Below are 11,390 nucleotides of genomic sequence, written 5' to 3' on the forward strand. Positions count from 1 at the left end.
AGTAACTGGAAAACCTCTTCGTCAAGTTTGTTTCAGTGTGGGACCTTTTCACCTCCAAATCAGCGTTCTCCACCTGCTGGAAATCCATCTGCTGGTTCTAGAGGAATCAACAGTTGACGTGATTCTAGGGCGCCCCTGGCTTGAGCAGCACAACCCCATCATCTCCTGGAGGACAGGAGAGATCCTGAAGTGGGTTAACCAGTGCTTTAATGGCTGTTTTCCTGAGTTTCCTGTTCCAAGTTCTGTTCCAAGTCTCCCAAGTTCTGAAGAAGTCCCAGTCTGCGCTACTTCTGTGGAAAGTCCACTCGAGAAATGTTCAACAGACATCCCTGCCTGTTACTCCCACTTCAGTGGTGTCTTCTGTCATAAAGAAGTAGGACTCCAGAAAAAGGAGTTTTTAACAGCCCCCAGGGTTGCCTGACTGCAATCCCTGGGTTGCCCCCAGGGATTGCAGTATATCCCAAGGACATGGCGCACTCCCCTGATTCACTCCACGCATTCTTCACTGGGCACTGGCCACCCAGGGGTCAATGAAACCCTCTCGCTGCTTAAACAGCACTTCTGGCGGCCCAACATGGCATCCGACGTCAGGAGGTATATACAGGGGTGCCAGGAATGTGCCATCTCCAAGACCCCGCACATCTTCCCTTCGGGAAGCTCCAACCTCTGCCTGTTCCCAACCGCCCCTGGTCACACCTAGGAGTAAACTTTATAATGGCTCTTCCAGACTCCAACGGTTGCACCTGTGTATTGGTGGTAGTGGATCGATTCTCCAAGTCATGTCGATTAATTCCCTTGCCTGGACTACCAACGGCTATGGAGACTGCAGAGCTCTTGTTCAACCATGTGTTCAGATATTATGGACTGCCCGAAGATATTTTATCTGACCATGGATCACAATTCACCTCCAGAGTATGGAAATCGTTCTTCCATCTCCTAGGTGTGACCATAAGTCTCTCTTCTGGCTACCATCCCCAGACGAATGGGCAGACGGAGAGGAAGATCCAGAAGATCGGCCGTTTCCTACGTACCTTCTGTCACGGCCATCAGGACTCCTGGAATCAGTTTCTGGGTTGGGCCGAGTACGCCCAGAACTCTCTCCATCAGTCCACCACAGGTCTTACACCATTTCAATGCGTACTCAGTTTCCAACCCTGACTGTTCCCCTGGGAAGGGGAGCCATCGGACGTCCCTTCAGTACTGGTTCCGGGAGAGCGAGAGGGTCTGGGACTCAGCTCATCTCCAACTCCAGCGGGCCCTACAAAGGCACAGGACGACAGCGGACCTTCGGCGTTCCCAAGCACCCGATTACCAGCCAGGACAGAAGGTCTGGCTGTCGACCCGAGACATCAGAATGCGCCTACCCTGTAGGAAGCCTAGGTTCAGTGGCCCCTTCACTATCACTCGGAGGATCAACCCTGTCACCTATCACCCACAGCTCCCTCCTGAGTATAAAATTCACCCAGTTTTCCACGTTTCACTGCTGAAACCTCACTATCCCTCTGTTCTTCCCTCCACATAGCCTGGCGAAGCCAAGGAACCCCCCCTTCCGCTCATCGAGGACGAAGGAGTGGCCTATACAGTTAACATCTTGGACTCCCGGCGCCGTGGTGGTCAACTGGAGTACTTGGTCGACTGAGAAAGCTACGGCCCCGAAGAGCGGTCATGGGTCCTCAGCAATGATATTCTCGATCTCAGCCTTCTCGATGACTTCCATGCCAGACATCCTAACCGCCCAGCTCCACGCGGCAGGGGTCGACCACCACAACGTCGGGGTCCACGGTCCTCAAGAGCGGACTGTGTGTGTGTGTGTTTGGGGGGGGATGGGGGGTTGACAAAAAACAAAATCAGATCAACTCTGAATGTCACAAAACAAGCTACTAAAGTCACTTACTAAGGTGTGCTCTTTGATACCAGTCTTTCATTTGAATGTTTCTAGCATCTGTAAAACCACATTCTTCCATCTTAAAAATATATCTAAACTATGACATATGCTCTCAATGAAGAATGCAGAACAGTTAGTTCATGTGTTCATGACCTCGAGGCTTGATTACTGTAACGCTTTACTGAGTGGTTGTTCTGCTGGCCTGATAAATAAACTACAGCTCATACAAAATGCAGCAGCTAGAGTTCTTACTAGAACTAGGAAGTATGACCATATTAGCCCAGTTCTGTCATTACTGCATTGGCTTCCTGTTAAACATCATATAAATTTTAAAATACCTAGAATATCAAAATCAACCACAGGTGGTAGATCCTTCTCCTATTTGGCACCTAAACTCTGGAATAATCTTCCTAGCATTGGGTCTCATTCATGAAACACTAGCAGAACGAATTTTTGAGTAAATCGTGTGTAAAGTGGTTCTGGCGTAAATTTTCAGATTCATTAAAATGTTCGTATTTTCCAAATGTTAGTTGGTACGAAAGAAATCGTCTCAGGTTACAGATGTAACCCTGGTTCCCTGAGTAGGGAACGAGACGCTGCGTGACAACGCATTGGGAACGCAATCCGAACTGAGCCTTAGCTCAAAGTTATCTTGACAAAACAGAGGACCCCGGAGTGGAGCCGATATCAAGGTTATAATGATATATAAATACTTAATAAATGTGTGCTGGCATGACCATCCAGCTGCATCACATATATCACCCATGGAAACTCCTGACATCAAAGCTTTTGATACCGCCATACCCCTAGTCGAATGGGCGCGAACATTCAAAGAAGAAGGCTGTCCGGCCGCTTCATAGGCAAGTGAGATGGCCTCGACCACCCACTTGCTCATTCTCTGCTTCGATGCTGGGCCCCCTTTTTTAGGGAACCCATAACTGACAAACAATTGATCTGACAGGGCAGCTCTGTGGACATAAGCATCCAAAGCCCTTACTGGGCACAGCAGATAAAATTTTTCCTGATCCGCAGATTCAAATGGAGGAGGATAGAAGCGTCTCTTCCACCCAAGGCATCGGCGCATAGCCTTGTTGTTTCAGCCCCACGATATTACTGTACACTGAGGTCTGGGGGCTGAACACATGATATGTGGAGGTGACGAAAGAAAGGCAAACCCCGACGCTGGGGTAGTGACCGAACGGGCAGAAAGCGCTCATCCAGTTTACTCTTAGGTCTTGTGTCTGCCCGCTCTGCTGGCCAGTCGATTTTTAATTTGGCCACAGCCCTGGTCACTACCTCCAGGAGCTCCTCATATGCTGGGGAAGTGGATGGCGGTTCCTCTTCCCCAACGCTCACCACATCAACCTCGGAGGAGGAAGAGAGACGAAGCGCTGGTGCCTCTCTCTGGGGGGAAGAAACCGCTACGCGTGCTTCTGCCACCTGAGAAGAGGCACTGGGGCTGGCAGGTAAAGGGCGAGATAAGGCTGGGCCTGTCTCAACCCCCTCTGCCAGCTCCATTTGCGAACCCCATGAACGAAGCCGCCGCTGTGCCTCGGCGATAGCGGGACCCGATCCGCGGGGAACGCCAACCGAAGCACCCTCTTTATTATTAAAGAGTGCCTAGCGTGATCTTAAAACTCTGAGGGTGCGCTTTTCACAGTGGACACTAGGGTTGGGTACCGAAACCCGGTATTAAATTGACCCTGGGGCTAAATTTTGAAAGACCGGTGTATCGATAAGCTCTGACGTTAACGGTTCTGCTATCGGTATTGGAGAAATTATGGAGAAAATACACGTGCATTTATTATTGCTATAGACATTATCTTGCAGATTCTATCTCGCCAGAATCGCCAGCTGTTTCTGTTGCAATAATATTAGGACATTTGTCTATGATGCATTTTTGCTTTCGCTGTCCAGAAGAGAGATCGCGCTCACGCAGAGGAGCTACAGCGCGTGCAGCCGCTCACATAAAAGCCCTGTTTAATGGTGACGATAGAGAGAGAACTAAACAACTAAACGTCTGCTTACACTTTAGGCCTGTGCTTTGATATTAAACTAATTTTATTTTTGATTTCGATTTCGCTTCCATGGATCAGAAAGAACATATCTGAGGTAAAACTATTAAAAACTAAAAACGGCGTTTCGTCTACCACAACTTCATTCTCTTCACAGTTTGTTCCTCCCTAAACCCAAACTTAACGTTAGAATCAGCACAATCGGTGAACGTTGTAAAATGCAGTCTTTACTGTTGCTAAATTGCAGTAAAGGTTTGATAATTATTATAAACGTTGAAAGCACAATAATCCGCGCATGAGACACTGTTCCTCAGGCTGAATTGCGGCGCGCGCTTCAAAATGGATTGCAAATAGACAAACAAATTACACGTTGGGCTTCAGGTGCACGTCCAAACTATCAAATACACACAATAGTTTGTTAAAATGACCGGATTGGAGCGTGTTTTGCTACTTCAACGCAGTTTATATTGTAAGTGTACATGAACAGCTGGGAGAAAATCCGATGTGTGTTAATATCTATTGTCTTAAAGCAATAGATATCAACACCTTCTGATGATTGTGCCATCAGTGTTAATCAAACAACAAAATGCAAAGAGAAAATCACTCACAGCTCTTCTTCTAAATATAGTTAGCTTTAATAAGATTTAATCTATTAATTTATACTGTGAAAACCATGCAGTGTTATTTTACATTTGGTTACTTAGATTTCTTTTATAGGCTAGGCCTATGGAATTACATTTGATCCAAAAATAATGAACGTAACTTTTCAAAAAAACTAATAAAAATATAAATTGAAACTGAATAAAATGTCTTTGAAACTTAAAAAAAGTAAATCGCAGGCAAAATGTTTGACTTTGTTTTTAATACACTGCATGTTTTGCTAACAGTTTATTTTCTTTCTTTCACTGATCTTTACTTACAAAAGCATTTCCAGAGTTTTCATTTATGCTTTTGAAGTTTTCGTTTACAATCCCAGAGTTTTCGTTCGTCTTTCTGGCACAAATCTCTCGCGGGGGCGGGGCCAGCAGTGGTGTGTTCTCATTGGCTACTGAGTTTTTGATTGACAGCTTCTACTTGACCTGGAAGTGAAGACGTCAGTGTTGTGTTTACATGTGTGGAGATGAGCGTCTGTAAGCGGCTTCTTATTTCATTTTAGTGATGTAAAGATAGGCGTTTTTATTATTTTATCTGTATCTGCTGCTACTATGGTGGGATGATTTCTTAGGCCTAGCACAGACGAATGATATAATAATCATCATTATCATCAATCATCGTCGTTATCTGGATACTCGCGGTAAGTCAGTATTTTTTACGTTTACAAAATCAATATAAGTAACATTACTTGCTTTTGCTTTTTCAGATGGAGAGGTATTTTAGAGCTCATTTAGAGGCCACTTTATACAGCAGTGTTGTCTTGATTTAACCCAATTATTACAGGATCTGGTTATGTACTGTACATACAGCCTTGGATTAGACCATATTTAAAGGGGAAAAGGTAGTCTTTAATAATAATACATATAAAGTACTGTGCAAAAGTCTTAGGACACCATTAGATGTTATTTTAGCAATGGTATAGTGACCATATCATTTTTTTTCAGACTTATTAGAATATGACCAGGATAAATTTTAAATTTGTAAGCATTATTAAAAAACAGAAAAAAAAAAGACTTCTACAGGCTAAAGTGGCAAGTATTTAGTGACCTCTCCTTACACTTGAGCAATAGTGAGAACCTGGCTTTCTCAAACCTAAATGGAATGGAAAATGTCTGGAAGGCCAAGAAAACTTTAAAAATCTAATCAGAAGTTTCTCCTTTGAAAAAACTGGAAGTCTAGGAGGTCACGTTAAATACTGATTTTTGCTTATAGAATCCATTTTGTTCTGATTTTTTTGTGTGCATATTTCCTGTATTTTCTGTTTGCATTGTAATAAAGACCAAAAAAATAAACATGGGTGGTCATTAAAACATTGCTAAAACAACAAAGCTAAGACTTTTGCACAGTACTGTATGGCCAAATGCAAAACCTAATACCTGAAAGTAATTATGGCTGAAATTATATATAATTTGTTTGAAATAAATATTTTAAGGCTGCATAATTTGTTATGTGGGAATTCAAAGCAGTTTGTATTGTTAGATTATAATACATCTGATTTCTTATTTTCCAGGGAGTGGAGCAACTTTTCAATTAACAAAATTCTGATGCTGACCCATAGGAGGGAGTGGAAGCCCCAGAGATCCACTGTCCCCATCAGACAAGAATCTTATTTTGTTCAGACACATCACCTTTGACTGACTGGCATCTTGATCTTCAGACACCTCATATTATGCAAATATTTAAATTTTTTTGGAGCTCTAGATTAAAACAAGACAGTTCACAAACACACAAGAGGTTGTACTTTATTCCTTTTAGTCCATACTGATCTTGGATTAGCATACCAACAACACATGAATGTTAAAGTGATAGTTCACCCCCCAAAAATTCTCATATATTTTACTCACCCTCATGCCGTCCATGATGCATATTACTTTCTTTCTACAGATAAACATGAATTAGGATTTTTAGGAAAATAATACATGTCTTCGAGTCCTAAAGACACAGTAATCCATGCGACCCCAGTGGATGAATCAATGTCTTCTGAAGTGAAACAATAGATGAGAAAAATACTAATAATTTAAACTGTTTTAATTATTAACAATCGTTTCCCACCAACCATCATACATGTATGGGTTACAGTCCACTTATGGGCTCACAGAGATGGACTATTTTCTTAAAGATATTTGTGCTTATGTGAATGAAAGTCATACAGTCAAACCAAAATGTATTCAGACAACATGAACATTTCATTCCATTCATTAATACAGTTTATTCACTATATTTAAAAAAAAAAAAAAATGGTAATAAAATTAATTTTATGAATTTTACACATGTATTCTATAATAGGTGCTTGTGCATTTTTATAGTAATGTACTGTATATCATGAGAATACTGTGCATTACATGAATATGCAGTTAGTGTTTTGTGGATTCTGGTCGTTCCTTTCACAACATAATTGCATCCAACACTTTCACTTTGATACCTGTGTGTATGCTGTAGTGACAATAAAGAATTTAAATTTATTTGAATTGATTCATATTTTCATTTACATGTATTCAACTGTTTTTTTTTTTTTATGTAAGTCACAATTGAAACAGTTGATGATTGTTAAAAAAAAAACAAAAAAAACTACTTTTATATGTTAGATGATAATGTTAACTAAATAAAATTATTAGAATGATAAAAATGGCAACAAGATCATTCTTTGTGTGGAGTACTGAAATGCCCTTTGAGGTCTATACCGTCTTACAGCAAGCCACGACTGTTATTTTCATATTGTTTAAATCCTTCAGAATTGGGTGATCATTAATTGTGATGGTGTATGTGCATATGCTAACAATGGGTAGAGTGATGGCCATGGTTGCCAACCTTGCTTACCTGGTTGGAGTGAGACTTTCTTGACGGCTGAACATGTATATGATACTAGTATTCTCTTTAAATTGTAACAGCACAACCTAATCAGACCCAACAATAAGAAGAATCATCATAAATGATCAAATATTCTCCAAAAACATTGGACATTATGCAATATCTTCAGTATTATAACCTTTAATGTACAATTAAACCTCGAGACATTCATTTTCTCTCGCGTTTGATCTCTCACGCTCCTAAAAGTTTATGTCGACAAAGTAGAAGCCGCAGATAAATACAGATAAAATTCAAAAACAAAACTCATATCTTTAAATGAAATAAGAAGCCGCTTACAGACGCTCACCTCCACACATGTAATTGTAAACACAACGCTGACGTCTTCACTTCCAGGTCAAGTAGAAGCTGTCAATCAAAAACTCAATAGCCAATGAGAACACACCACTGCTGGCCCCGCCCCCGCGAGAGATTTGTGCCAGAAAGACGAACGAAAACTCTGGGATCGTAAACGAAAACTTCAGAAGCATAAATTAAAACTCTGGAAATGCTTTTGTAAGTAAAGATCAGTGAAAGAAAGACAATAAACTGTTAGCAAAACATGCAGTGTATTAAAAACAAAGTCAAACATTTTGCCTGCGATTTATTTTTTTAAGTTTCAAAGACATTTTATTCAGTTTCAATTTATATTTTTATTAGTTTTTTTGAAAACTTACGTTCATTATTTTTGGATCAAATCTAATTCCATAGCTAGGCCTATATTACTTGCATTAAAAAGAACAAATGAAAGCACTTTATTTCATTTGATTCTTTATTTTAGTGTTTGTCAGTTTGTTTCTTTGTTCATGTTCTTACTGTATCTTATGTAAGACACCAAAAATGCCTGACACTATATAATATAAAGCAAAGTTAATTCAGCTCATATATATATATATATATATATATATATATATATATATATATATATATATATATATAAAACAAAAAGTACCGAGAAGAATACCGTTAAAGTACCGGATCGATAAGCAGTATCGTTAAGAGTAGTAATACTGTTAAAACCCTAACGATACCCATCTCTAGTGGACACAGACACCCCCATCGAGAGCTGCCTGTGCATGCTCAACCCCCAGGCAGACAACACACATCTCATGGGTGTCCCCATCAGGAATGTAGCGTGTGCATGGGTGAACACACTGCCTGAAATGTCTGCCTTCTGCCATTTTAACTCGTGTCTTATTCACAATATATATGTGTGGTGTAACTGCAAAACTGCAAAAATCTTGCCCTCAGACAAAGAGATAACGTTTGTGGCAATAATAGCGAGACAAACAACACCAAATAAGACCCACAAGATAACATAGAGTGCTTGCTGAAGACACAGAAGCTAGCATGCTCTGCATCCAGGTGTGCTTTATAGTTTCCTGGTCCGTGACGTCACCTGTCTCGGACGTCTCGCTACGCGATTGGCTAGATACATGAGTGCTTCCGTGACGACATCACACAGAAGGTTCCCAATGCTTTGTCACACAGCATCGATAGTTCCCACGAAATGGAACTACACCTGCTCCCAGCCACGCGTAAATAGTGCGTTTAACATTCGAACGTTTTGCTCATTAATAAGGCTGCATTTTAAGGGAGGCAGATGCTGGCAGGCTGTAGCGTGCCAATGCAAGTGCGGCCCATACTCGCAACCCTCCAGCGCCCAGAGTAAGCCCAGGAATGTCTTCCATACCAGTGGGATGGAGAGGAAAGGACATTACCGTGGAGAGGTCGAAACTGCTGTTCCTTACCACGGGGAAGAATGCTTCGGAACTCAATCCCCCGTTTTCCAGCAACGACAAAAACGCCAGGAAAGCGTTTCCCAAGGAGGGGAAAGCTACAGAGACCACACCCTGCTCGAAGGGAGGTGGTCTGAGAACAGAAATGCATATGGAAGATCTCTGATGTAGGTCCTACCTTTCGGGAGGAACGACTAGCAATCAGAGACGGGGCAAAGCGGAGCCGCCCAGGGAAAGACACGGGTTTACCGTCAGGGAAACCTTACCATGGACAAACACATATGGGATTACCCGAGGGGAATCACAGCATACGGGCATCTAGCCCAGTACAAGGGCAGACCAACCGGACATACACACCCACACCTGGACCTAGCGCCGGACGCCTCCGCCACGTCTGGCCGCCGCAGGATGCAGGAAGAACTCCACGGGGTTCGCCATTACAGGGAACTGAACTGAGGAGCGGGAAAAGTGCTCGCATTCCCTCTCCCGAGGGAAATGGCACAGCAAGCGAACACCCATGGCTATTTACGAGTAGAAAGCACACGGGTGGACACCGGTTCCACTCGGAGGTTATAATACCTCGCAAATGTATTCGGTGTCGCCCAGCCTGCAGCTCTGCAAATGTCTGCAACAGAGGCGCCTTGTGCCAACGCCCAGGAAGAAGCAACACCCCAAGTGGAGTGAGCTCGCAACCCGAGGGGGCACGGCTCGCCTTGGGACTGGTACGCCAAGGTGATGGCATCCACTATCCAGTGGGCCAACCTCTGTTTGGAGACAGCCTTTCCCTTCTGCTGACCTCCAAAACAGACAAAGAGCTGCTCAGAGCTTCTGAAGCTCTGCGTGCGGTCCACATAAACGCGCAGAGCACAAACGGGACACAGCAACGCAAGGGCTGGGTCTCCCTCCTCCAGGGGCAGTGCTTGCAGGTTCACCACCTGGTCCCTGAAAGGAGTGGTGGGAACCTTGGGCACATATCCAGGCCGGGGTCTCAAGATCACATGAGAGTAGTCCGGCCCGAATTCCAGGCACGAATCGCTGACCGAAAATGCTTGCAGGTCCCCAATCCTCTTGAAGGAGGCGAGCGCGGTCAGGAGCACTGTCTTGAGAGACAGATGTTTCAGCTCGGCTGACTCAAGGGGCTCGAAGGGAGCTCTCCGGAGGCCCGAGAGGGCAACAGAGAGGTCCCAGGACGGAATGAAGCGAGGCCTAGGAGGATTTAACCTCCTAGCGCCTCTGAGGAACCTGATGATCAGGACATGCTTTCCTAGTGACTTGCTATCAAGCACATCATGATGCGCTGCGATGGCAGCCACATAGACCTTCAGGGTGGAAGGGGACAGCCACCGTTCCAAACCCTCTTGAAGGAAGGAAAGCACAAAACCGACAGGGCATTTCCAGGGGTCCTCCCGGCGGGAGGAACACCACTCAACGAACAGACTCCACTTCATGGCATAGGCGCGCCTCGTAGAGGGGGCTCTGGCCGAAGTGGTGTCGACTACCGCGGACGGTAGGCCACTCAAGTCTGCCGCGTCCCGTCCAGGAACCACACGTGGAGGTTCCACAGATAGGGACGCGGGTGCCATATGGTGCCCTGCCCCTGAGAAAGGAGGTCCTTCCTCAGGGGGATGCGCCAGGGATGGGCTGTCGCGAAGAGCATGTCGCGAAGGTCCGGTTGGGCCAGTATGGCGCAACTAGCAAGACCTGCTCCTCGTCCTCCCTGACCTTGCACAGTGTCTGTCAGCGAATAAAACAACTGGCAATGGGCGGTTTCCCGAGAAGCGAACAGGTCCACCTGTGCTTCCCTGAACCGGCTCCATATCAGCTGGACCGCCTGGGGGTGTAGTCTCCATTCCCCCGGGAGCGTGAGCTGTCGTGATATCGTGCGTCAGCCGCACGATTGAGCTCGCCCGGGATGTAGGAGGCGCGCAGCGACCTGAGTCGGCGCTGACTCCACAGGAGGAGATGGCGGGCGAGTTGCGACATGCGACGGGAGCATAGACCACCCTGGTGGTTGATGTACACTACCGTCGATGTGTTGTCCGTCCGGACCAGTACATGCTTGCCCTGCAGCAGCGGTCAAAACCGGCGCAGCGCAAGGAGTACTGCCAGCAACTCGAGGCAGTTGATATGCCAATGGCGATGGGGTCCTGTCCAGGAGCCCGACGCCGACTGGCCACTGCATATGGCACCCCAGCCAGTGGTGGAGGCATCTGTTGTGACAACAACATGCCTGGACACTTGTACTAGTGGCAC

This window comes from Chanodichthys erythropterus, chromosome 17 (assembly GCF_024489055.1).
Source record: "Chanodichthys erythropterus isolate Z2021 chromosome 17, ASM2448905v1, whole genome shotgun sequence".
Classification (NCBI taxonomy): Eukaryota; Metazoa; Chordata; class Actinopteri; order Cypriniformes; family Xenocyprididae; genus Chanodichthys; species Chanodichthys erythropterus.